General features: G+C 42.4%; 1 protein-coding gene and 1 long non-coding RNA gene across 3 annotated transcripts in view; one reads left to right on the top strand and one right to left on the bottom strand.

Moving 5' to 3' along the window:
- SYNPR (synaptoporin) overlaps positions 1-24,748 on the top strand; it is a 272,798-nt gene that overhangs the window by 183,020 nt on the left and 65,030 nt on the right. The gene's annotated exons all lie outside the window — the stretch shown is intronic.
- LOC135323307 (uncharacterized) lies at positions 1,900-8,349 on the bottom strand. Its single transcript, XR_010384706.1, has 3 exons — positions 8,187-8,349; positions 3,994-4,042; positions 1,900-2,148 (listed from the first exon to the last, which is right to left on the bottom strand). It is a non-coding gene; the product is annotated as an uncharacterized LOC135323307 (long non-coding RNA).

The following is a 24,748-nucleotide window of genomic DNA, read 5'->3' as shown; positions in this document are numbered from 1 at the left end:
CTAGTGCCCAGATGACTGTGTTTCCATAGTTTTAAAAATCACTTCAATTTTCAACCCAACGCCACTAGCCAAATAAACAGTGTGTCTCGAGCACTTTTTATAATGCTTTCTGGAAGAGAAATACACTCGATATATTTATAAAAAGTAAAAAGTAAAAATAAAAAATAGCAAGCATCCTCTTTCAGAGTTTCACAATACATCACCAGAAGTCCTCTGGGACTTGGTGAACTTTTACACTTGTCTGTTTACTCATTTGATCAGTCAGTGCACACCGATTTTTATTAGGAAAGGTGTGGCGTTATACCAGGTGGAGTGTCCCGAATTCCTATCCTGGGTTTTTACCACCTAGACTATTATTTGCTTCATGTTTCATGTAGTTAAATTCACTCTTGTAACTTAAATACGTACTCTAGCCGCATCCTAAGCAATAAAGCCCTGAAATAATGGATTGTTGGCCGTTTGTCTAGTTTTCTAATGTCCATAAAAATAAATACAGACTATGAAAATAAGAGCTGGCCTGTATGTGGCTAATATCATATGACAGCCACGAGGGCTACAAAGTACCAGATTCTTAGAAACACTGCCCTGGAGAGAAGAGCGCTAGGCTCAGATTCCCAGGATCTGACTTTGAACTTGGCCCCTTAACCTAGGAGCATCTGTGCAGTTCTGGGCTAATCAAGCTTTTTTTCCCACAGCAATAAAATGAGCATAGACCTTCCCTGCTCACTTCACAACATGATGATAAGGATCGAATAAACCAGAGTATGTTCAAATGCTTTGCAAAACAAAAAAGTGCCCAGCAAATGGCAGGGCTGATTAACAATGTATTTGTGGACTCTCCTGATTGTACATGCAGGTTCCTAATGTAAATGCCACTTGGGCAATGCTGGCGTTTAAAAAGCAAAAAGAGTATTTTCTCCTCTAAGCTGTGCTCCAGAATCCTCCAGCTCCTTAAACGTGTCCTCACTTATTATCAGAACCACACAATTTAGATTGTGCTCAAAATAATTTCCAGTTATTTCTAGTAGGCAAGACTTGTCTTCCTAAGTGTATAAGGGAGCCCTCAGAGAAGGCTCCTTCTTCTGTCAAGTGAGCGCATGATAAATAGACTATACGTGATAGTGTATGGCGTGGCCTGTGCCAAGATTTAGTGCTACTTATTGGCTACAGTCTTTGGGTAAGATGATTAAGTCCTCCAAATCTATTTCCTAATTTGGAAAATAGAAATAATAATCCCTATTTGGTAAAGTTTTTTTGTGATTTTTAATGAAATAATGACAGTTAAGCTTAATAGACTGCCTGCCTCATAGCAAGCTCGAAATAAATATCGACCACTGTTATTTGACTGCATGGGGGATGAGAATTACTGTTCACATTGGTGACATCTCTGTTAGGAGTCTTTGGTTCTAAGTGTCATGTACCCAGCCCATAGGGTTATTGTGAGAATCAGATCAAAGTTCTCACATGTAAACAATGTCGGGCACATGATAAGTGCTTCATAAACATGCGCCTTTGCTGTTTTCATCAGCTTTTGTTAACTCGGTCTTTATTACAGCAAGTCGTACTTTGGAGAAACTGGGGTAGGATGACAAGATTCTTAGTTCAGAATTTGATCATCTGTGTTGTTGTCTATGTTCTATTGTTCAAAATATCGTAGGAATTTAGCCTAATGTTAGAAACTAATAGATGTTCAAAAGATACTACATGGGAAACAGGAAAGATTAGATTTACTGATAAAGACCTAGACTTGTGCCATTATACACTAGCTCCTTGTGGCTACAAACCCTCATAATGTGGCTAGTCTGCACAGAGATACGCGGTACACGTGAAATACACACACGATTTCAGACTTGGTATGAAGAAACATTAAAAATGTCACTAAAGATGTTTTATATTGAATAGACACTGACATGGTAATATTTGGTATATTGTGTTTACATTTATTATTTAAATTAATTTTACCTGTTTCTTTTTGCCTTTTTTTTTTCAGTGGGGCTACTAGAAAATTTAAAATTAGACACGTGGCTCCCATTTGTGGTCTGCGTGGTAGTTCTGTTGGGCAGCATTAACCGAAGCTATTTCAGAGCTGGAGCGTTGACAAAATATTGTGGCTCCTCTTACGGCAGTGGCTGGAATCAGGTGATGGGTCTGAAAACAGTAATGGATCGTTTAGGTATCAATAGCATTTTGATTAATTTATGTTAGTAAAATGTTGCTTTTAGTAGGGTCATTATGCCCAGGATTAATGTAGATTGTAGGAGGTTGCAGTGTTCTACACAATAGACCATATTTATTTGTGAATTCAGTGAGTTTGTACTGAAAATAGTCTTACATAACATGCACATTTCCCAAATCTCCACCAAGGAGACAGTATATATAACAGGATGACCTTTTAGTGAGTTAATTTAGTTCACTTTGAAATGAAAACATCTTACAAGATAATGTGTTGATAACTTTTAAAATCTCATATGGATGCACTTGTTTTGGCCATGTGTAAGTCTGGGTATTCAAGCTTTTGAGAAGGTTGTTAAAATGAAGAGCCCTTTTCGGCTAAGAGCAGAGAGACACTGCTTTGCTTTATGGAGAGCTTCTTAACAACATTCCAGAAACTTTCTGAAGCACATGAAATAACTTCCTGTAAAGTGGTAGTAAGCACTCGCTTTCGCTTAGAATTCGTAAATCACAAGATAAAACAAACAGCACATCGCTATTTCTGGAATCCCGTCCCCTGCGCCTTCCTCCTTTATTCTACAGGATTTTAACTTCTCCAAATTTATAAATGATTTACTTTTCCAAATTCATCTACAAGTCAGTCGCTTTCCTCCGGGAGTGCAGAGCGTGTTGGGTTCGAAGGCTAGCCCACGAAAGCCACACGTATGGCTAGAATGGTTATGCATTTACAATGAACACCACACATGCAACATAATTAATTAAAAGAGATAGCTCAAAAACTGAATGTCATCTTTTAAGTGTGTCTTGAAGCTCCATGCGTGAAGTTTTTAATTAGGAGCTGAAAAATGAGTAGGAGAGACTTCCGTGGACACCCTGAAAGCTGCTTTGGGAACTTTCAAGAACCACAGAGGTTAACTGCAAAGGTTCTGTGATCATCGAAGAGCTTTTCCAAATGTCTTTTTGCTGACGAGGGTACGCCCCTCCCTCATTACTCTTCCACTCAGCCATGTTGACGTTCTTTTGTGGCTCAGTTGGACAGAAGATTGTGTGGGAAGGAACAGAAAGACAGCAGAACAGCATAGAGAGATTTCTGAGCTGATCGAGAAAGAGGTGAAAGAAAAAAGGCAGATAATTAAAGAGATTGAGTATGAGTGAAAGATAGTAACTGAACTGGGAAGGATGGAGGATGAGAGGATGTGACATGTGACAGGAGCATGCTCGGTGTTCGATGATAACAGCTCCCATGTACTGAGATCCCACGCTGTTCCATGTCTGTGCTATGTATTTCACACACACGTCACTTTCACAATTAAAAGCAGTAATTTAGTCCTATGCATAAACGAGAAAAACCAAGGCTCAGAAGTTTAGGTGTTAGGTTGAACCATATGCAGTTGCCATATGCCAATCAAAATGCTGGCAGTTTCATTTGGTTTGAACTAATCCTTTGCCCAAGGACACAGAACTAGTGAATTTTGGAATGAGGTTTCAAATGCACCTATACCTGGCCCCAAACACTTAATCTTTCCCCCAGTTTCCACATATCTATATGACAGTGTGGAGGGGAAGAGAAAACGTGTTATGGAGGGGTCTTGCATCAAGCAGGACTCTATTCTCACCGTGAGGATGGTGGCACCATGGGGGAAGCAATAACTAGTGGCTTTTCAAAGCATGATTGAGGGTTGGAGATAGAGCGGAACCAGTCATTTGAATGCCTGCCATTTGTAGCTTGAAAGGTGTCTACATTAAATACTTTAAGTCTATGGTGGGGGAGGGGGCAGTGAATCCATAGCGTGAAAGCCATTTCTACAATAGCATGCTTACCTTGTAACGTGGTTTAGACCCAAGGCAGACGTTTGAATCTCCCCTCACCCTACAAAAGCAAGGGTTTTACTGGTTATCAATACTGCCATCTTTGTGTGAATTACTCCATTCTGCTGGGCTGTAAGTTTCAATGGACAGCATTCCAACAGCGAGATGATTTCAGTTGATGACAGTCGTGTGGGGAAGGATCTTCTCTGTAGACCTTCCTACTGACTTCTGTGTTTTCACATCCCCAGAGATTTCATCCCTGAGCTGAAACCTCTACCCGCGGATAAGTGTACCTCCATCTGTTGTTCTGGGCCTAACTTGTCATTCTCTCTGGATATTAACACAGCTCGGAGATTATTCCTGCACACATTCCTCCAACGTAGACCTCAAACGTACACTCTCCTCTCATTCTCCCTCCCTCTCTTCCTCCCTTTCTTCTTTTCTCCTTCCTTCCCTCCTTTCCTCCCTCCCTCCTTCCCTCTGTGTATTTTCCTCTTCCGGATTCAGGCTTGTAGAACAAGTCTGTGAAAGGAGTTGTTGGCTGAACGTGGGCCCCAGTACTCCGAGGACGTAGTGGGCAAGGCCTCAGATGGCTGACGGAGGAGACATGCCTCTTTCCAAGTTTGCAGTTCTTATTTCTCAGCAGTGTGCCCTAAAAGCAAATATTTAAAAACTGCAGGCCACGAAATTTCCCAAATGGCCTTTCTGAAATATTTTGAGAAAAACTGCTTTGTCCCCACTAGGTAGATAAGTGTGATCAGTGATCCTGAAAAAGATTTTAGAGGAACATTAGTCCTACGAAAAGCTTTTCAGTGCGGGATTCACACTGTCTCGAAGAGATAACTGCACTTCCGTGTTCATTGCCCCATTATTCACAATAGCCAAGACGTGGAAATGGTGACGAATGGGTAAAAGAAAAAATATATATATACACACCACATTCATACATATAAATACATATATTTTATATTACATTTTTATATGCTGTGATACATGTTTATATGTGTGTATAAATATTTATACAATATATTCAGCCATAAAAAAGAAGGAAATCTTACCATTTACAGCAATATGGGTGGACCTTGAAGGTGGTAATGAAATGAGTCAGAGAAAGACAAATACTGTATGATGTCACTTAAATGCGGAATCTAAAAAAGCTGAACTCGTAGAAACAAAGGGTAGAAGGGTGGTCTGCCTGGGGATGGATCAGGTAAATGGGGAGATGTTGGTCAAATGGTACACACTTCTAGTTGTAAGGTGAGTTAAGTTCTGGGGATCTAATGTACAGCATGGTAACTATAATCAACATTACTGCATCATATACTTCAAAGTTGCTGCAGTCTTAAATATTCTCACCCTCAACGCACACACACACAAAGGTAATTAGACAAGGTGGTGGAGGTGTTAACTAACCTTATTGCGCTAATCTTTTTGCAATACAGGCATGTATCAAATCATCACACCTTGAACTTACACAATGTAATGTATCAGTTATGTCTCAATAAAGCTAGAAAAATAAATAAATAATAATGAGAGACTGGAAAAAAGTGAGGAATTGAAATCCTGTTGAGAAACACTATTTACCAGCCCCCTTCACAGTGTACATTAGACTAGGGGAGGTTCTGAAAAGTCCTGCAGAAGAGAAATTTGTTTGTCCTTCTTCACCCAGTATCTCCCTAATTCATTTGATGCTAGAACCTTGTCTTAAAATATAACGTCTATTAGCATCGCATAACTAGACTTTCACAGAACACACTTGGGAAAGGTTGAGTTAGATATCAGCGAATTTTCATTCCAGCTGCCAAAGAAGAGCTCTGTCTCTTAAAAGGATTATGTAAAAGTAAAAATTAAAGGCTTCCATGCTGCCTCAGGCACATACTCTTTCCAGTGAGTGGATCTGCCTTTGGTGGGAGTGGAAATGATGTTTTAAAAGTTAATGCATTGAGATCTACTCTGTGCATTCATTGGTCAGCAGGTTGTATTGAGCAGTAACTCTGCTGGCCTGACTTAGTGGCAGTGCTGAGGGAGATGAAGAAAGAGCTAAGAGCTGTTAATAAGTACCTGATGTGATGGAAGTGCTGATCAAATGCAAGTGGAGGGGGAAGAAATGGTCAGGGGTGTCTCCTGTAACCTTATCCTGGGTGACCAAATCATTAGCAGATTGTAAATTGGAGGTGTGTCTTAATCCTGCTCCATTTTCCTTGATGGTAAATAGATCATTGCTGAATATGAGGCCAGACAAAATTGACTAATCTGGGGAGTTGTATTAAGAGTTGTGTTGTAGAACCCATGTAATGTTTAAGAGAGTCGTGTGCAATGATGGGGACTCTATGTAAGCTACACCCTGTTATATATGACAGTTCACAAACACGGGGCTATGAGAACTTGGGCTTCATAGATAATGAGCCGGTTTGCTGAAGGCTGCAAACTCAAATACCAACAGTGCCAGGCAGGTACCATCGATGGTGAAGCAGACAGGGTGTCAAAACTTCACAATGCAGAAGGAATGAGTGAACAGCCACTGTCACTCAGGTCTTGGAAGAACTGCCTCAGGAATGATGGGAACCTCACTGACGGATGCTAAAAACAGTATAGGAGAATTGGAGGGGAATATGGATATTTGCATAATTTCAAAGTCTCTCTCCCAAGATATTTATAGATTACCAAGGGAAAGATAATGAACTTTACAGTGGAGAAGCCAGCAGACAGCACCTTAACCAAGATTAACATTGCCAGAAATAAGACAGCGTTGGCATCATGGACCTCATGATATGGTGCGCTGAGACCACAGAAGTGCTTCTGTTGGCTTCTTGCTATAAGTGCAGAGTTTCGATCTACTCATGAGAAAAAAAAAACAGGGCAAACCCAAAATGAGACATTCTGTGAAGTAACTGCCTAGTAATTATCAGAAACACCACAGTCATAAGACCAGGGAAAACTAGGAACTGTCACTGATTGAAGGAGACTAAAGAGGGATAATAAATGCAGTGTGGAATCCAGGATCATGCTCTGGAGCAGAAAAAGGATGTTAAGAGGAAAGCAATTGAAATTTGAATAAGGTCTCTAATTCGGTTAAAAATATTGTGAGATATTAACATTAGGGGGACATGGAGGAAAGATACCCAAGAACTCTCTACGGTGCTTTTTTGCAAATTTTCTGTGAATCTGAAAGCACTTCAAAATAAAAAGTTTAAAAAAGTAACTATAGCACAAAAACAAAGAAAAAGAAATGATGAGATGCAGAAACTCCAACACAGCACTAACCTATATAGAAATAGAGTGTGAGCCAGGAGTATGATCACGTATGTCATTTTGAATTTTCTATTAGCAAATTAAAGAAAGTAGAAAGAAATTGGTGAAATTAATTATAGTAATCTAGCCCAGTGTACCAAAAATATTATCATTTCAACATGTAATCAATATAGAAAATTACTAATGAGATGTTTTACATTCTTTCTTGTTCTAAGTCTTCAAAATCCAGTCTCAATTCAGACTGGCCACTTTTCCAACGCTCAGCAGCCACAGTAGCCACCATACTGGACAGCACCACTCTATCACCATCAATACACATTCTCTATGCACCTTTTATTTCTGTTTCTTTCTGTGAGGGTTTGGTTCATTCTTACTATAGACTCCTTCCTTCCCTCCCTCACTTACGAGCGTTGATATGTTCCAGGCATTGTTATATGTATAGAACTTGACAAAAATTCCCAGCTTCCCAGAGCTCCCATTCTGGAGAGGGTGACTGACGTAAACAGTGGCTGTAGTAAATGAGTGAATTATGCAGTAAGTAGGAAAGAGTAAGTGCTGTGGAGTTGGGAGTGCGGAGGGGCACAGAGCTGGGTAAGGTGACTCAGATATTCTGGCTGCAGGAGAGCTGCGAGAGACAGGACCTAAATCAAACCCAGATCACCTATGGCTTCACTCTGGTATGTTTCATTCTTTAGTTTCAACATGCAATTTTGAATGGAAGGAATAATGGAAAGTAAAAACAAGCTTCTGTTTTTACTTATTGAGTACTTAATAAGGGCAAGTCCAGCTCAGCCATAGAGGGCAACACCTGACTGCCATTTTCAACGTCTGGTTTAAAGGAGGTGATAGCATTCTGAACAGCCAGCCCTCCAGCTACACAAAGCAGAAATACGCATGAACCACCTTATAAGAACAAGAAAAGCTCAGCAGAAAACAGAGGGGTTTGAACTTACGCAGTCCGCTGCAATTTCCTGACATCAATCCAGAAAGGTTTGATCAATAAGGTTTTTGATTCTTTCTTTCCCCGAAATATGAATAATTACCTACAGTCTGGTGGATTTAATATATTTAAGAAGTTGATTTCTTCTCTCTCGAGGATTGTGGATGTTGTTTACTTCCCTTGCGATCGAGTATGAAGTTCATTGTTGATTTCTTAAACTTCTGGTCACTCATAGTTACTTATTGAACTAACTCCCAGTTCCTTCTGCTGTGGAGTTTGGTTTTAAAAAGTGGTTACCAGAAATATGTGTAAGTAATTCTGCAACTTCTGCTTGTCAGAGTCTGAGATATGTTAAAGAAGTAAAAGGGCAGGAAGTGCAATGGAGAGAGAGAGGGAATTTGTCCTGTGTTGAGTGTATGTATTCGTCCTACATCTGGTTATGTGAGGTGCTTGTTGGAATGCAGATTCTTCTATTTTTCATTGAAGTATAGCTGATTTACAATATTGTGTTAGCTTCTGGTGTACAGCAGTGATTCAGTTAAACATACTTTTTTTTTTCTTTTTCATTATAGGTCATTACAAGGTATCGAATATAGTTCCCTGTGCTCTACAGTTGGACCTTGTTGTTTATCTATTTTATATATAGTAGTTAGTATCTGCAAATCCCAAACTCCTAATTTATCCCTCCCCCACCTTTCCCCTTTGAGAACCAGAAGTTTGTTTTCTCTGTCTATGAGTCTGTTTTATAAGTAAGTTCATTTGTGTCTTTTTTTTTTAGATTCCACATATAAGCAATATTGTATATTTGTCTTTCTCTCTCTGACTTATTTCACTTAGTTGGATAATCTCTAGGTCCATCCATGTCGCTGCAAATGGCATTATTTCATTCTTTTTTGTGGCTGAGTAGTATTCCACTGTGTATGTATATATACACAAATCACAACTTCTTTATCCAGTCATCTGTAAGTTGCTTCCATGTCTTGGCTATTGTAGATAGTGTGCAGCTATGAACATTGGGGTGCATGTATCTTTTTGAATTAGAGTTTTTTTCTCTGGATATATGCCCAGGAGTGGAATTGCTGGGTCATATGACGACTCTGTTTTCAGTTTTTTAAGGATCTGCCACACAGTTTTCCACAATGGCTGCACCAAATTATGGAATGCAGTTCTTGGGCTTAGCCCCAGAGCTCCAGATTCCAAATCTTTGGAAGGTTGAGCCTGAGAATCTGGGTGGTTAATAAGGTTCCTGAGTGACTTGTACCCACTGGGCCTTGTGAACCATGGATCCTGGTATCAGAAAGGCCCAGATTTACATCCTGATGTTCATTGTCTGGGGTGCTCCGAGGGTCTCTTCTAAGGGTCTCTGCATGTTGGCTTCTTTGTCTATCAAGCCTTGTAACAAGGAGAAGACATAGGAATTCAGACCCACGTGCTGTCTTTCCACATGCTGTGCTGGGCCAGCAGGAGAATTCTTCAGAGCTCTTAACTGTGACATTTTAACATAATATTCTGTTCCTATTTTTTAAGGCTGCTTTTGTCCCTTTGTTTTCCTAAGGGAAATGCGGGCATTTGTTTCTGCTCCTTTTCTTTTAACTTAGGTTCCTATAATGCATGTATTTGTAGTCCAAGGAGGCAAGAAAGAGAATCAGGACAGACTTGTGCTTTCCAAGCCCTGCCACGTGGACCTGGGCAGGCCCATGTCAGGCCCACAAAGATGAGCCAGCAGTTCTTTGTTTGCACTCTGAGCATAGCCCTTTTATCATCTGTGGTCCCATCTGAATAGCTTTTCTTAAAGGATAAAGCATATTATCAGCACCCAAGAAGCAACCTGTAATTATGGGCCCTCGGGTGGACGCAGGTACTGTTTAAAAGCTCTGAATGAAAGAGAAGCTTAGGAGGTTTGTGCTGTTTACCTAGACCTTGGAGCACTGAATGAACTTACTTTTTATGTGATTGGCTCTTATTTTTCCTTCATTTTTAAGATGACAAAAGTAGTACATGACCATCATACAATATTCAAATGATACAAATATATTAAATAAAAAATGAACCCTACCCCACATCAACCACTCCAGTTTTCCTTTCTTCTATTCCTTCTAGATTTTTCTAGACATATATAAACATATATGATTACACATGCATACAGAGTAATTAGGACTCTTTCGATTGTAAATGAGACCAACCCAATTCAAGAATTGTTTAGAGAAATGGGGGGAATCTCCTGACTTATACATAATCATACTTAACTGAGATGAATTAGCTTCAGGAATGGCTGGATCCAGAGTCCCCAACAGTGTAGTCTCTTTCTCTTATCTCTCCATCTCTTGGCATGGCTTCTTTCTGTGTGTCTTATTTCTCCCCCTCAGTTGGCTTTCCCCATGTGTTGGCGGGAGGAGCCCTATCTCCAGACCTGAATTTGCGCCAGATTCAAAACAAAGCAGTGCCCCAACTCCCTTCAAAAATGTGGACCTCCTAATTTTCAGAACCTGTAAACATGTTGCCTGACATGGCAAAGGAGAATTAAAATTGCAGATGGAATTAAAGTTGTTAACCAACTGACCTTAAAATAGGAATATTATCCTGGATTATCTGAATGGACCCAAAGTAATCACAAGGGTCCTTAAAAGTGAAAGAGGGAGGTAGAAGAACTAGAGACAGAAAAAGAGACGTGACAGCGGACGCAAGGTCAGAGGGATGTAATATGAAAAGAATTCGAACCACTGTGGCTGGAGTTGAAGGTGGAGGAGTGGGGCCATGAGCCGAGGAGATGGATGGCCTCTGGAAGTGGGAAAAGACAACGAATTGGATCCCCACCCCCCAACCCCCGCCTCTAGCATCTCCAGAAGGGACCACAGCCCTACTGACTCCTTGAGACTTGGGTCATAGTTCTGATCTACATAATTAAGATAATCAATATGTATTCCTTTAAGCCACCAAGTTTGTGGTACTTTGTCCTAGCAGCCATGGGAAACTAATACCAGGCCCAAAAGGCAAGAGAATTTTTCACCCCAAAATCCAAATTTTAAACATCTTTGGAAGGCTTTTGACTTAGCCTAGCTTGGTTTTCAACCAGCCTCCTTCCTGGTCACCATGGTCAACAGAATAGGATGTCATACTCGCCCAGGTCTGATTACTCTGTGTGGCGGGGAAAGGGGATCAAGGGGCCGTGATTGACAGCCCTTCCCTCAGAATCACATAACAGGCATGGAAACAGAGAGATTTCCCGAAAGGAAGATCTTGTGGGTCTGTTGCTTATAGTTTGTTTTTTAGACTGGGTTTGTGACATGTATTTTGTCCTCTAGCTTGCTTACTTCTCTTTACAACATATTTTGGAGCTGTTTCCATTTCAATTCATATAGATCCTACTTTGTTCTTCTTAGTAGCTGCCTGGTATTCCATTGGGTAGATGAACCAAACTTATTTAACCGAGTTTTCTGTTGATGGACATTTAGGATGTTTCCAGTCTTTGCTTACAAAGGAGACTGAGCATTGTGTCCTTCGGTGTATCTCTGTGCGTGTTATAGGACTTTTGTTTGTCTTTCCTTTTTCATTGTTGTTCAACATTGGTAATGTCAGGGTGTGAGGGAGCGAGGGTGCGTGTAGTGGGCTGAATACTGTCCCCCGACCCCCACCAAAATATGTCCAAGTCCTAACCCTCAGCACCTGTGAATGTACCCTGATTTGGTAATAGGTCCTTTGCAGATATAATTAAGTTAAGGGAAGAAGAAAGGAACGAAGAGGAAATACCAAATCAACTGCAAAGATAAGTTCAAAATGGCAATAAACACAAATCTATCATTAATTACTGTAAATGTTAATGGACTAAATGCTCCAGTCAAAAGACATAGAGTGGCAGACTGGATAATAAAGCAAGAACCTTCAATATGCTGCATACAAGAGACCCACTTTAAGGAAGAAGGATACATATAGATTGAGAGTGAAAGGATGGAAAAGGATATTCCATGCAAATGGAAAAGCCAAAAAAGCAGGTGTTGCAGTACTGATTTCAGACAAAATAGACTTAAAACAAAGGCCGTAAGGAAAGATAAAGAAAGACATTTATAATGATTAAAGGAGTGATACAAGATGAGGATATTACACTCATTAATATATATGCACCCAATATAGGAGCACCTAAATACATAAAACAATTACTAACAGGGATAAAGGGGGATATTGATGGGAATACAATCATAGTTGGAGATTTTAACACCACATTAACATCACTAGACAGATCTTCCAGACAGAAAATAAATAAAGCAACAGAGAAATTAAGTAATACAATAGAAAAATTAGATTTGGTGGATATTTTCAGAGCATTACACCCCCAAAAAAATAGGATATACATTCTTTTCAAGTGCACATGGAACATTTTCTAGGATTGATCATGTACTTAGGCACAAAAGAAACCTCAACAATTTTAAGAAGACAGAAATTATCTCAAGCATCTTTACTGACCACAATGCCATGAAACTAGAAATCAACAACAGAGAAACAAAGGAGAAAAAAAGAAAAGCATGGAGATTAAACAACATGCTATTAAAAATCCAGTGGGTCAATGAGGAAATCAAAGCTGAAATTAAAAAATACCTTGAGACAAGTGAAAATGAAAGCACAACCACACAAAATTTATGGGACACAGCAAAGGCAGTGCTAAGAGGGAAGTTTATAGTGATACAGGCCTTCCTCAAAAAAGAAGAACAATTTCAAATAAACAATCTAACCCACCAACTAAAAGAGATCATTCTAGATTTAGTGTGGGCCCTAAATCCGATGATGAGTGTCCTTATTAGATACAGAAAAGGAGGACACACAGAGACACAGGGGAAGGCCATGTGAAAATGGAGTTGTCAGTAGCCACCAGAAGCTAAAGGAGGGGCGTGGAACAGACTCTCCCTCAGAACTTCTTCTAAGAAGCCAACCCTGCTGACACCTTGATTTCTGATATCTGGCCTTCAGAATTGTGACCGAATATGTTGTTTTAAGCCACCCAGTTAATGGTAATTTGTTATGCGGGCCCTAGGAAACTGAAACACAGGTTGTGAAAGCAGCTAGCTGTCCTGCACTCTTTCATTTGGCTTGTGGCCAGCCCTCAGTCATCTGGGAAGAGGGAGGAATGGTAGGTCAGATCACAAAAGCCATTGAGCACATAGGAGTCATTTCAATTTCCATTTCTTCTGAATGTGCTTTGTGATTCTTATCTTCCTGTGCCGTTGTGGTCAAGCAAATGATGAAATTAGTTTACAGTTTAGAGTCAGCTCCCCAAGGGTCTATTGAAGAGAGGCAGACCCAGTGTGATCCAAGTGGCAAAGCAAAGTGAAGGCTTAGGTAGAATATTCCTGTCTGGTGATTTGCAGCATCAAAGCTCTTTAGTGGTTGCACATAAGAGGAATGAGTAAATAGGCAAATGAAGGAAGGAAGGGAGGGAGGCAAAAAGACAGATAAAGCAGACTATGATTATGACCAGTGGAGACCTTTGAATGCCGAGTAGGGTGTCTTGCTAAAATTAAGCCCTTTATATTTAATTCATAAATGGCTGAAAATGCTCATAATTTCCTCGGTGTCCACTATGATGACACAAGCTGGCCGTGTCCCCACCCCACTCTCACTATTTCAAGTCAGATATTAAAATGCAGAGGTCTAAGTATCTGATTCTTTTTGATCAGTGAAGCAAACAAACAAAGGCAATAAGGCATGCAGGTATACTCACAGTCCACAGGTGTGCTCAATGCCTTAGACCTTCCCTCAACTGGCTTCTGACATGTGTGAATCACCATTGGGCCAGGAGGCTCCTGCTTGGTAATTGGCAGCTGTATTTTAACTGCAGGCTTGAATGTTTGGGGGAGTGGGGGGTGGGGGGAGAAAGAAAGAGCAGATGTTGAGATGCCTGTTTCCAGGGTATATCGTGTATCACTGCCCATCCTTAAATCTCCTGAAGGAGACAGAGCCAGTCATGGAAAGTCATGGAAAATGGACCAACTCTAAGAAATTTCTGCCTGTGGTCTCTGCCGGAGCATAGCATAGTGCCTGTCTTTGGCTCTCTGCTTTCCAGCACATACATGGCCTTGGCTCCTGCCACTCTCTTGTCTCGGTTTCCTTCCTGTCATCCAGGCTCATTACAAATGCTACCTCCCGTCTTCCTACCCTGGAAAGAACTTCGAGAGAACACATCACAGATCTTATTAAATTGGAATAATTGATACACATTGTAGGATGAGGCCATGTGGGACCAGTAATGGAGTAAGGACGTAAACTAACGACAACGAGTATTGGAACAACCAAGAACTGCAGGTTCCCAAGTGAGCATTTCTTCTCTTTGTGCGTCCTCTCGAGCTCCTGAGGAATAACCTTCTGCTTTTAGGATGCCTGAGATGTGCTGTTCTGATAGCCTCTGATGCGCCTGTCTTTTCATTGCATTTAAATTTGGTCCCACGGCAGGAGCCATCAGCCCTCTAAAGCTTCCCCCCAAAACGTGCATCTGTCATGTATGTTTAATGCTTTCCCTCTGTTGCAGAGATAAATGTCATCGGTAATTCTGATTGGCAAGTCCAATGTTTAAGGCTTTTGGAATGATGTGAATCCTAGGGTCACAGGAATCGTTCTGCATTCAAATATGTACAAAGCGTAATTAAACAGATTAATGGTGTGTGTTTCTAGAAACAATATGGTGGTGTTCAATTTTCCAGCAGCTTCCCTTCCTCCATTTCTACTACTTTCATCATTCCTTTTCTCCCCCTTCCCTGTCTTTCCGATGTCTGATTTTTTGCTTTCAGCCTTCAAAACCTCTCTGAGCTTCTGCTGTCTCAGACTTTGCACTGAATGTCTTATCTGGACCCTCTTGTAACTGCCCCTCTGTTAATTTCATCTCCTCATTATTCAAAGGCCCCCTCATGCTTCTTCGATTAAATGTTCCCCTCTTGTCATTGCCCTCCTCACTTTGCTTAATTAGATAATATCTGAGCTGTCTTTGAAGATGCGAGGAGCCGTCCCAGTGCCAAGTCGGGTGGTTGTAATTATTATCTTGAAGCCTCACATCATCAAAATCAGCTTCTTCTCTCTTATGCTTTTCTCTCTCTTAGTCATCTGGGTATCAATAATAAACACCGTCTTTCCTTAAATGGAGAAAATGGGAATACAGCTACGTCCTTTTCCCCAGCCTGCCTGTTAATAGAAATCGAAAGCATATCCATGTGCTTTTGGCCTGGGAAAATGAACAAACAGGGAAGGTTAAGACACTACAGTGAGTGTGAGGAATGGTCACTGTCTTAGAGATTTCCTAAATGGCTTCTGTTTTTATTACCAAACCAACAAACAATTGTGGCAGAGAATTTGGATGATTCAGAATAGCACACAGGTGAGGAGACCTATTACATGTGTTTTGTTTTTTTTTTTTGACCTTCCAAATTTTGTGTATATATTAGATTATATTCTTACTTATCTGTTTTCACACATAAAATGGGATCAACCTGAACATAATGTTTTCTAACTTACCTTTTAAACTTAATGCACTGTGAACGTTTAAATTTTCTTCCCACCATCTTGACCAAGGACCCCCTCTTCCATAGATGGACCACAACTTGTTTAACCAAATCCTCATAGGTGAACAATTAGTTGGTTTCCAGTCAACAATTAGGGCAACAGTTAATTAGACTGAAACAATGCTGCAGTCAACAGCCTTTATGCATAGCCATGTAAGTTTCTTTTTAAATAATTATTTCTTCAACAAAAATGTCTGAAGTTAGATTTCCTTTTCAAAGGGTATGAAAGCTTAGTAGACATTGGATATTTAGGAAGACACCCAGAAGGTGGTATAAAATCATGCTGCCCACCTTGGTTTGGGTTAGGAAAGGACACCCCATGTTGGAGAGTCTCTTTCCCCGTCTTTCCTCAGCTTGGACAACTAACTGGATTGGTCTTCTTTATGGATGGACGTGCTCTGGGAACGTCGGTTGGATTCTTAGAATGGTTCTAAAGAGTCGCCCAGGGCTCCTCGTGACTCCTCAGCAAAGTTCCGTGTCCCTGGGACTTCAGTTGTATCAGAGGCAGATTCATGGTTAAAGACCTGCCCACTGGAAACAGATACTCTGGTTTTATGCCAAATTAGAAGAGAAATTCTAAAGAAGAAAGAAGGAACATCATTGCTTATTGAGGGGGTGGGGGAGGTAATTAGGTTTATTTATTTAATTACTTTTTTTTTTTAATGGAGGTACTGGGGATTGAACTCAGGACCTCGTGCATGCTAAGCACGCACTCTACCAATGAGCTAAACCCTCTCCCCCTGGAATATTAATGCTTTTGACCACTTATTCAGTGCTGACATTGTCTTCTCTTGACAATCTTATAAGACGGTGAATTTCACCTTCATTTCATAGTTGAACCAGATTCAAATCCATCTCTACCTAATGCCAAAAACCGTGGTCTTTCCTCCTGTCTATGACTCAGTTTTGTAGTTTAACTATTCAGAGCAGCGTTCCAACAGTCGTAAAGAGTCTGCTTCTAACTTAGCTCTATCAATCTTCTGTCAATGTTTTCTTTCCTTTTAAATATCAATTTGGTACGCATTTGGCTTTTCCAAATAGAAAGCAACATTTCTCTTGTTTCACATGTGGGTCATGTTTTGATTAGAATCCTGGATGTATTAAAGTATTCTTGTTTTCTCTTTACCTAAAAATGTAATATATATTCATGAAGGCTTTGAATAGTGTTACAGATGTGATATCATTTAACTTGCCTGGCAAAGTCTATTTATAAAAGCCAGACCTGCTTGTTGGGGGATGTTAACGTCCTGACTCAAAGGGAACATAACTGCGGGCTTCAGAGTGATCTGTCTACATGTGTATTGACTGAATGCCTAAGGAGAATTCCGACATCTCTAGCCACAGATGTTTTACAAACCAAACAGTAGACTGGACAAGCTTACATCCAGAAACTGAAGACTCTAGCAAAGACAAGGGCAGCATAGCACAGGGTTTGTCAGCATAGAGCAGCTTTAGAACCCACCTTACCTCTGAGTCTCAGTTTCCTTTTCTGTATAATGGGGGCAGTAAGGTTTAGTTGGAGAATCACTCTAATGGTTAAATAAGTTAATGTACTTTCAAGTGCTTAGTAGGATGCTTGGCACCCGAATTCCATCTCAGTGGATGATCGTGGAGGAAAAGGTATTTTAAGGAGCAGGAAAAAAATCATCCATTAAGTGAATTAGTGCTGGAAAAACATAAAAGAGCTAACTCTCCTAGTGTAGACATCAAGGATATAGTATCCCCTTTTTCTTTATTATAAAAAGTGCTCTGAAGACCCCAGAATTACTGGATAAAGGTAGTTTTAATTAATTACAGTAGAAATTCTTTACTTCTTTTGGAGCCATGTTCCCTCCTCACCAGTTTGAGAATCTGATGAAGCTTTGAATTCTCTCCAGAAACATGCACATTCACATCACATTCTGCAACTTCAGGGTTGCAGGTTAAAGCTGCCCCCAGACATAGAGGTTGCAGGACCCAGTTTCATTTATCTGAACAAGGTCAGAAGGAAGAGGGCTCTAATTGGGAATACCCAGCCCCAAAGCCAGAGATTCTAATCGTTGTCATAGTGCTGGACACATTGTGTGCCCTTGAGCACTTATCATGTAGAAAGGCAGACCAAAGGGGGAATGAGCGAGTACAGCGCAGTGGGCAAGGGTGACAATACGTATATACAGAAAGGAATGGTTTCACATGCAGGTTGGGAAGGGAGGGCTGCGGGCATCACGAGAACAATGCCTCTCTAGGCTGATTTCACCAGTGCAGCCGTGGCCCCAGGGTCATTCAGAGTCTCGGGAGACTCTCAGGACCATGTGGCCTGCATTCTATCAAAACCAAAGCCCAAGATCACGGGTAACTCAAAGAATCACCTGTGTCCTCCCCCACTGAGTCCATCCTCTTTCTCTATGTGAGAGAGACGGAGCAGGGGATGTGGGTGAAGGGAAACTCACCAGGAGACATGCCTTCATCTTTGCTTGATAAGTTTTATCTCATCTATATTATTCTGTAATGCTTAGAATACCCATGCCTTCAAATTCTTGAATTCTTGATTCCATATAATGAGAGGCAAGAACAGACAGACCACTTCACCTTGCACACACAGCCTTGTTTAGGGAGGATTCTGACTGTGTCCCAGGCCTGGAAGCCTGCTTGCTCAGCAGGGGGCTCCAACATGGACAAACAAGAAAGGAGGAGGTACTACAGAAATGACTTGGCCATTCGGCGATGCTCTAGGGAGTGTGGAAGCAAAATTAGAACAATTCTCCACGTTCAAATGCTTTGCTAATTCCATTCACGTTAGCCCATCACTGCATAGGATTTTCCCTTAGACACAGTGAAATTCAAATCATAGCCCTACCCCCTGCCAGCCCTGGACAAATGACCTAACCTCTCTGAATACTGAGATAACGTGCACTGAATGCCAATTCTGTCCATGGCACTGTCCTGTTTTACGTATGTGGACTCAGCCCATCCTCAAAGCAACTCAATGAAGAAGGAATTATTATTATTGCCATTGGACATTGCTCAGGATCACAGAGCCAGTGGGCAGAGCCGGAAATGGAACCCAAGCTATTCAGCCCCAAGGCTGGAACCCTCACTCCCATGGGCCAGTTTCACCATTTGTGGAAATAGAAAGATGCTGCCCATTCTTCAGGGTGGTGGTTAGGGTTAAACAAGATTGATTTTGGCAGTCAGTGAATAATAGGACCTCTGCCCATGAAGGGAATCCTTTTGGAAGAATCCACAGGCATTGAGAAGTCAGGATGGCCACAGGAAGTACACGGTCACACATCACTGACCACAGCAAGCCAACCCACCCTGTATATCAACAGCGCTTTTCATGTGTTCCTTGTTTTTCATCTTGCCACCTTCTCTTCTCCATTGCTCCCAAGTGACTGTTTAAGGAGGTTTAAACGATGACATTTCATTTTCTTGGGATCTTCATTTCTGGCTACCATGATCCCTCTTAGCAAAGGATGTGGCTTTTCTGAAAGTGGTCTGGGTTGATACGTTTCGTTTCAATTGCATTGTGTTCTTTCAAAGGTAAATGATCAGAAATCATTGTCGGAAAATCAAGAATGTACTCAGAGGCAGACAGCCAATACAGTTTTGTTTGTGGCTTTAATTATTGTGTCGATGTGCTTAGGTTTTTTGGATTGCTGTTCTTCTTGGTGAAAGGAATTGAAGATGCATAACTAACTCTTCAGTAAACATTTATGAGCCCTCGTTTTGTGTATAATGCAGGGCTAGTGCTGAGTGAAGAGACAGGCACCCAGAGAAATCAGACCTGAAGCTAGTCTGTAGAGCGGGACCAGGGGGTGGTGGGAAGATGATAGGCTGAAAGAGATAAATAAGACAAAGTGACCCACTGCCGATTAGAAAGGCTATGACGGTTCACAGAGGAGAGATTTCTTCCATCTGGAGTGATCATGGAAGGCTTCCCGAAGGTGGTGGCAATTGAATAGAACTTTGAAGGACATAGAGAATCTAGACTAGGGTATGGTAAACCAGAAAGGGTGAAGGACATGCCAACTCTGCAGGATGTACCCGGAGAGTAGCATATGGTAAAGAGACTTTATGAAGGCGGTTAATTTTTATAAAGAAAAAGGCCTCATTTGCTGAGGTAATAAATAGGGAATGGGTCAGATTAATATCTCTGACTTCATTTCTTGCCATCCACCCCTAGTTCACAATTTCTCCTATATGATACTGCCTCAGGGCCTTTGCACTTGCTGTTCCCGTTGATCTGAACACTTTTCCCAGATCTTTGCTTGGCTGGTTCTCTTTTGTCTTTCACTTCTCAGTTCAAATAGCCTCTCTTAGAGAAATTCTGACCTCTCTGGCTAGGTTGTCCTCCCTCACCACCCCATTCATGCCACCCCCACCCACCCCCACACACATACAACTCCCTAGCTGTAGCTTACTATAATAGAATCCTTGTTTCTTTTGTAGCACTTTACACACTGTCTTGTTTAATCCTCTGTGCCTGGTGCCAGGAATCTCACATCCAGTGTGTTCCTATTCCATGCCCACCCATGTAAATACACCACTTTAAATTACTAGTTTTTATGTGATCATAAAAAACCTGAAATTCTTGATTTCTCCTTCTATAAAAGTGGAGGTGACAATGCTGACTTCCCTCAGCGTGGTGGTTCTCAGCCTGGAGCATGGTAGGATCACCTGTGGGGCCTTTGAAAATACAGATGCCCAGATCTTACACCAGACCAGGTGAGCCCAAATCTCTGCAGGTGAGGCCTGGGCACCATCAGTAACTTGTCAGAACTCCCCATGTTGTTCCAGCGGACAGCCCCCACTGAGGCCACTGCTTGGGAAGGAGAATTCAAGACGATATGTGCCTCGCCTCCATTTGCTCTGGCAGGATGTGGTGAGGGGCAGGATCCAAAGCAAGGAGACACAGTCTGGAAGGCAGAAGCAATGCAGGTTTCCTTCATTTCACCAAGGCTAAAGGTGTGTCCACTGTGTGCTACGCACTGTCCAAAGGGGGTGCAGAGAGTAAGGAACCGGAGAGAATGGTGGGCGATGAACCCTTTGCCTCCCCTGAAATGCTGCCATCTCTTGGAGACAAGACTATTGACTGCAGGGTTTGGTCATGGAGCGAGGAGGATGTTCTAGATAGAAGGCCAGCGGAGACTTTCCTCAGATCTTCCCCGAACCAAAGGCGTTATCTCCTAGTAGTGTGTGCTAGTCGCCACCCCTTCTAGAATATGATTCCGAGTCATTGCCTTAGTCCATGAGGCTTGACGTGCTCTTGTTCTTGCTTCTGTCTCCAACCTCATTTCCTATCACTCCTCCCCTCCTTCGGTCCACTCCAGCTGCCCCCCTCCCCGCCTCCCCAACGGCCTTGAGACACCATCGAAAGCATTCCCTTCTCTGGCCCATGATGCCTGCTCTTACCTGGGCTCACTACGCCTCTGCCTTCAGGTGGTTGCACGATTTGCTCTTCCCGGTCTCTACTTAAATGACCTCTTCATCTAAGTAATACCCTGATTGCTCTCCATCTCTTTGCCCTGCTGCATGTGCTTTAGAGCTTTTATTGTAGTATATTCACCGTTTAGCTGTTCAGTTGCCGCTTACCCTAATAGAGTGTAAGCCCGAAGAGCTGGCATCGTGTCTTTGTGGTTCAGTGCTGTATCCCTAGCTCCTATGGTGCCTGGTACAGAGCGGATGGTGCTGTATCCCTAGCTCCTAGGGTGCCTGGTACAGAGCGGATGCTCAATAATATTCTTCGAACAAATGGATTTAAGAAGGTTTTACTCTCATTGTATTCATATATGTGTTTATCTTCTATTAAAAGCCAGTGAGACTAGACTTTTAATTCGAAGTCAATGGTCTACTTTTTAAGTGAGTTCACGTCAGGAAAAGGGGGAATCAATTTAAAGAGAAATAGTTAAGTCAATGCAAGTATAAGTGGTCCACAGATGGGATGTAACTCTTGAGAGTGATGAGAATGACTGACGTTTGGAAAACACTGGTCAAGAAGCAGATCAGGAGACTAAAAGGAAGAAGAACAAGCCGAGATGGAAGAGGGTATCATGTAGTCATCTCAGCTGCAGTCTCAGCGATGCCCCCAGTAGCAGTCTCTCGCAATGTGGCGGTAGAGTTCATCTGGCCTTTACCGAGCATCAGCTATGAGCTCAGAGTGGTGGGGCTAAATGTGATTTAGAATCCAGTCCCACTGCCAGAGATAAACCTCAGAGAGAGCCACCATGGTAGTAGAAAGCAAAATGAGATCGGTGCTCTATGCAAGGCCCCAGGAGACCACAGAAGGACGGCATTTGTTTCTCTGGAGGTCATCAGGAAATCCTGCTCTGTGTACAGAGGAGAAATCTGAACGGGGCCTTCAAGAATGGGCAAGATTTCAACAGGCAGAAATGGGGGCCAAGGCATTCCAGACTGGGGAGACAACTGGAGCAAGGCCAGGCTGGATAGCAGCAAACAATGCAGGGAAACGCGCTCACAGGGCGCAGTGGAGAACTCATGGAGCACTTGCAATGTGCCTGCTTTCATCTCTCCTTGTATAACTTACTCCACGTGCGTCATCCACAAGGCATTTCAGATGATTGTGTCCACGTCCTCAGAGAGAGGAGCTTCAGGAAGGCGTCTCTGCTTCCAACCTCAATTTCGCTCTTTATGTCTACAAAGAAAACACCGGGAAAACCCCATCCTGTCATTTCCACTGTGAGCACACAAGCAAGCAGCCATCAACCACTGCTCTAGATTAGCATTAAAGGCATGGAGATAAAACTCCTGAGAATGGTGGCATCGCTTGCCAGAGCCCTGAGAAGCTCTGCGGACCCGGAGCCGCTCTCCGTCAGCACCAGGAATCCAAATAAATCCACTCTTGGAACGATCAAGGGTCTACCCCAAACAAAAAGGCTCTTACTGAAGTCCTTCATCTCAAGCGGGGGAAGAATCCTTGAGAAGAGATTTCCCCTGACAGCCAAATGCATAAGCTTCCCCACTCCCTTTCCTCAGCAAGCCCCTAATGGGTAATTCATGTCCTTTGTGTGGCTTTATCCTGCTCTTTGCAGTAAGGTGCCCCCCACCACCCTCTGCCGCCACCATGTGTCAAGCTCATGACCTCGGTGATCAATTGTAAAGCTTAGTATAATTTAATGTGTCACTTTATCATCCCAGTGTGCTTCAGAGTTAACATCCTACTTAATTTTCTTAAAGGTCTTTGTCTTGAGTTACAGCATGGAACAGAAGATTCTAGGGATGTTGTGATATTAAATAATGCATAGAGAAATGAGCCACTCTTCCCAGTGGCTCAGAAGCTCATGCTGGTTCCTAACTCTCTTCCCACATGCTAGTAATGTCTCATTTCAAGAAAACGTCCACTTTGAAGAATAACTACAGGTGAGATTGTCTGTCTCTGCCTGTCCATCTGTCTCTGTCTGTCTGTCTCTCCCTCCCTCCCTCCCTCTCTCTCTCTGAATTAAAAAGCAATCCGTGAAGTGAATCTCTCTTGATCTGCCTTCGTCATTAACATCTCATTTTAAACCAGAGTGCGTTTCACAGAATGTTAACGGCTGTTACACAACCTTAATTTGGAGTCAAGTAAACTTTAGGGAAAACTGAGTTAAACAAAGTTAAGGAGGTATATTCACTGAGGTCATGGAATGAGGCTTTTAATAGGTGGCTCTACGCTGTTAATGTTCAAGAGGGCTGTGTCATTTGCAGCATTTCCCAAATTGAGCCTTTCCATGGGACCCTTTTTGGATGTAGCATCTGGACAGACACGAGTTCATCAGCTAAGTGTTAAACGAGCAAAAAGGGGTCCATCTGGGCAACAGATGCTCATATGTCCCCCCGAAGTTCCAACCCCTGGCCAGTTACCGTTGTTCCTTGAAAAACCACTAGGTAGGTTAAGTCATGGGAGTCGTGTTGAACTGGGAAGAGAGGCGGGAACAGTCCCTGCATTTTCCAGTCTGGCTTTGCTCCACATTTCTCATCTGCATAGCAGGGTAACAATACCCACCTCGCAGAATTGTTAACGGAATTGTCGACATGACTGACTTGGAATAAGGTAAGTAAAAACGCCGAGCTTAGTAGCAGGTGGGAAGCATATTATTCAATTAATAGTCACCGCCATGTCACTGTCCTCCAGGGGCCGCTTCCCAGGGTGTCCCGTCTGTGCAGTCTCGCAGGAGCTTGTTACCGTGCAGGCTGTGATTCAGGTCTGGGGTGGTGACTGAGGTCCTGTGAGCTTATTCTCCTCGTTTGCCGACTGTGCTTCGAGAAGCAAGCATCTCAGAGATACAAGATGAACATTACACGGACTCAGCTTTTAAAGAGTTATATGGAGAAAAGTTAGACATGCAGTCAGCTAGCTAAATGGCAAGCGGAGCGCTGATGCGAACCATCCACTTCGGATGCCGTTGTTGTCCTCGCTCACCCAGAGTCCCAGGTCCTGGCTGCGCCAGGGTGACCACACACTCCCAGAGGTGGGACAGCACCCGGGAAACGTAGGAGATGCTCAGGGGGTGCAGAGCGAAAGACGAGGTGAAGAGGAGGAGGTAGGTATTAAGAGCACCGCCAGCCTGGACGTCCGAGTCACAGGTATCAATAAAGCGCGATCACGGGCAGTTGTAAGCAAATGCGTTACGAGCTTCCCAGGGCTGCCATAACAAAGTACTGCAAACTGCATGGCTTCAAATGACAGAAATTTATCCTCTCACAGTTCTGGAGTCTAGAAGTCTGAGATCAAAGTGTCAGCAGGGCCGTGCTCTCCCTGAAACCTGGAGGGGAATCCTTCCTGGCCTCTTCCTGGCTCCTGGCGGTTTGCGGGCAATCCTTGGCATTCCCTGACTTGCAGCTGCATAACTCAGTCTCTGCCTGGGTCACCACGTGGCGTTCTCCCTGTGTCTCTGTCTTCACATGGCCATCTTCTTCTAAGGGCACCAGTCATATTGGACTGGAGGCCCACCTTCCTCTAGCATGACCTCATTTTAGCTGATTACATCTGCAGTGACGCTATTTCCCAATGAGGTTACAGTCTGAGGGCCTGGGAGTTAAGAATTCAGCCTATCTTTTT

This window comes from Camelus dromedarius, chromosome 17, assembly GCF_036321535.1.
Source record: "Camelus dromedarius isolate mCamDro1 chromosome 17, mCamDro1.pat, whole genome shotgun sequence".
NCBI lineage: Eukaryota > Metazoa > Chordata > Mammalia > Artiodactyla > Camelidae > Camelus > Camelus dromedarius.
The sequence above is the reverse complement of the archived record's forward strand: the minus strand, read 5'-3'. Positions and strand labels throughout refer to the sequence as shown.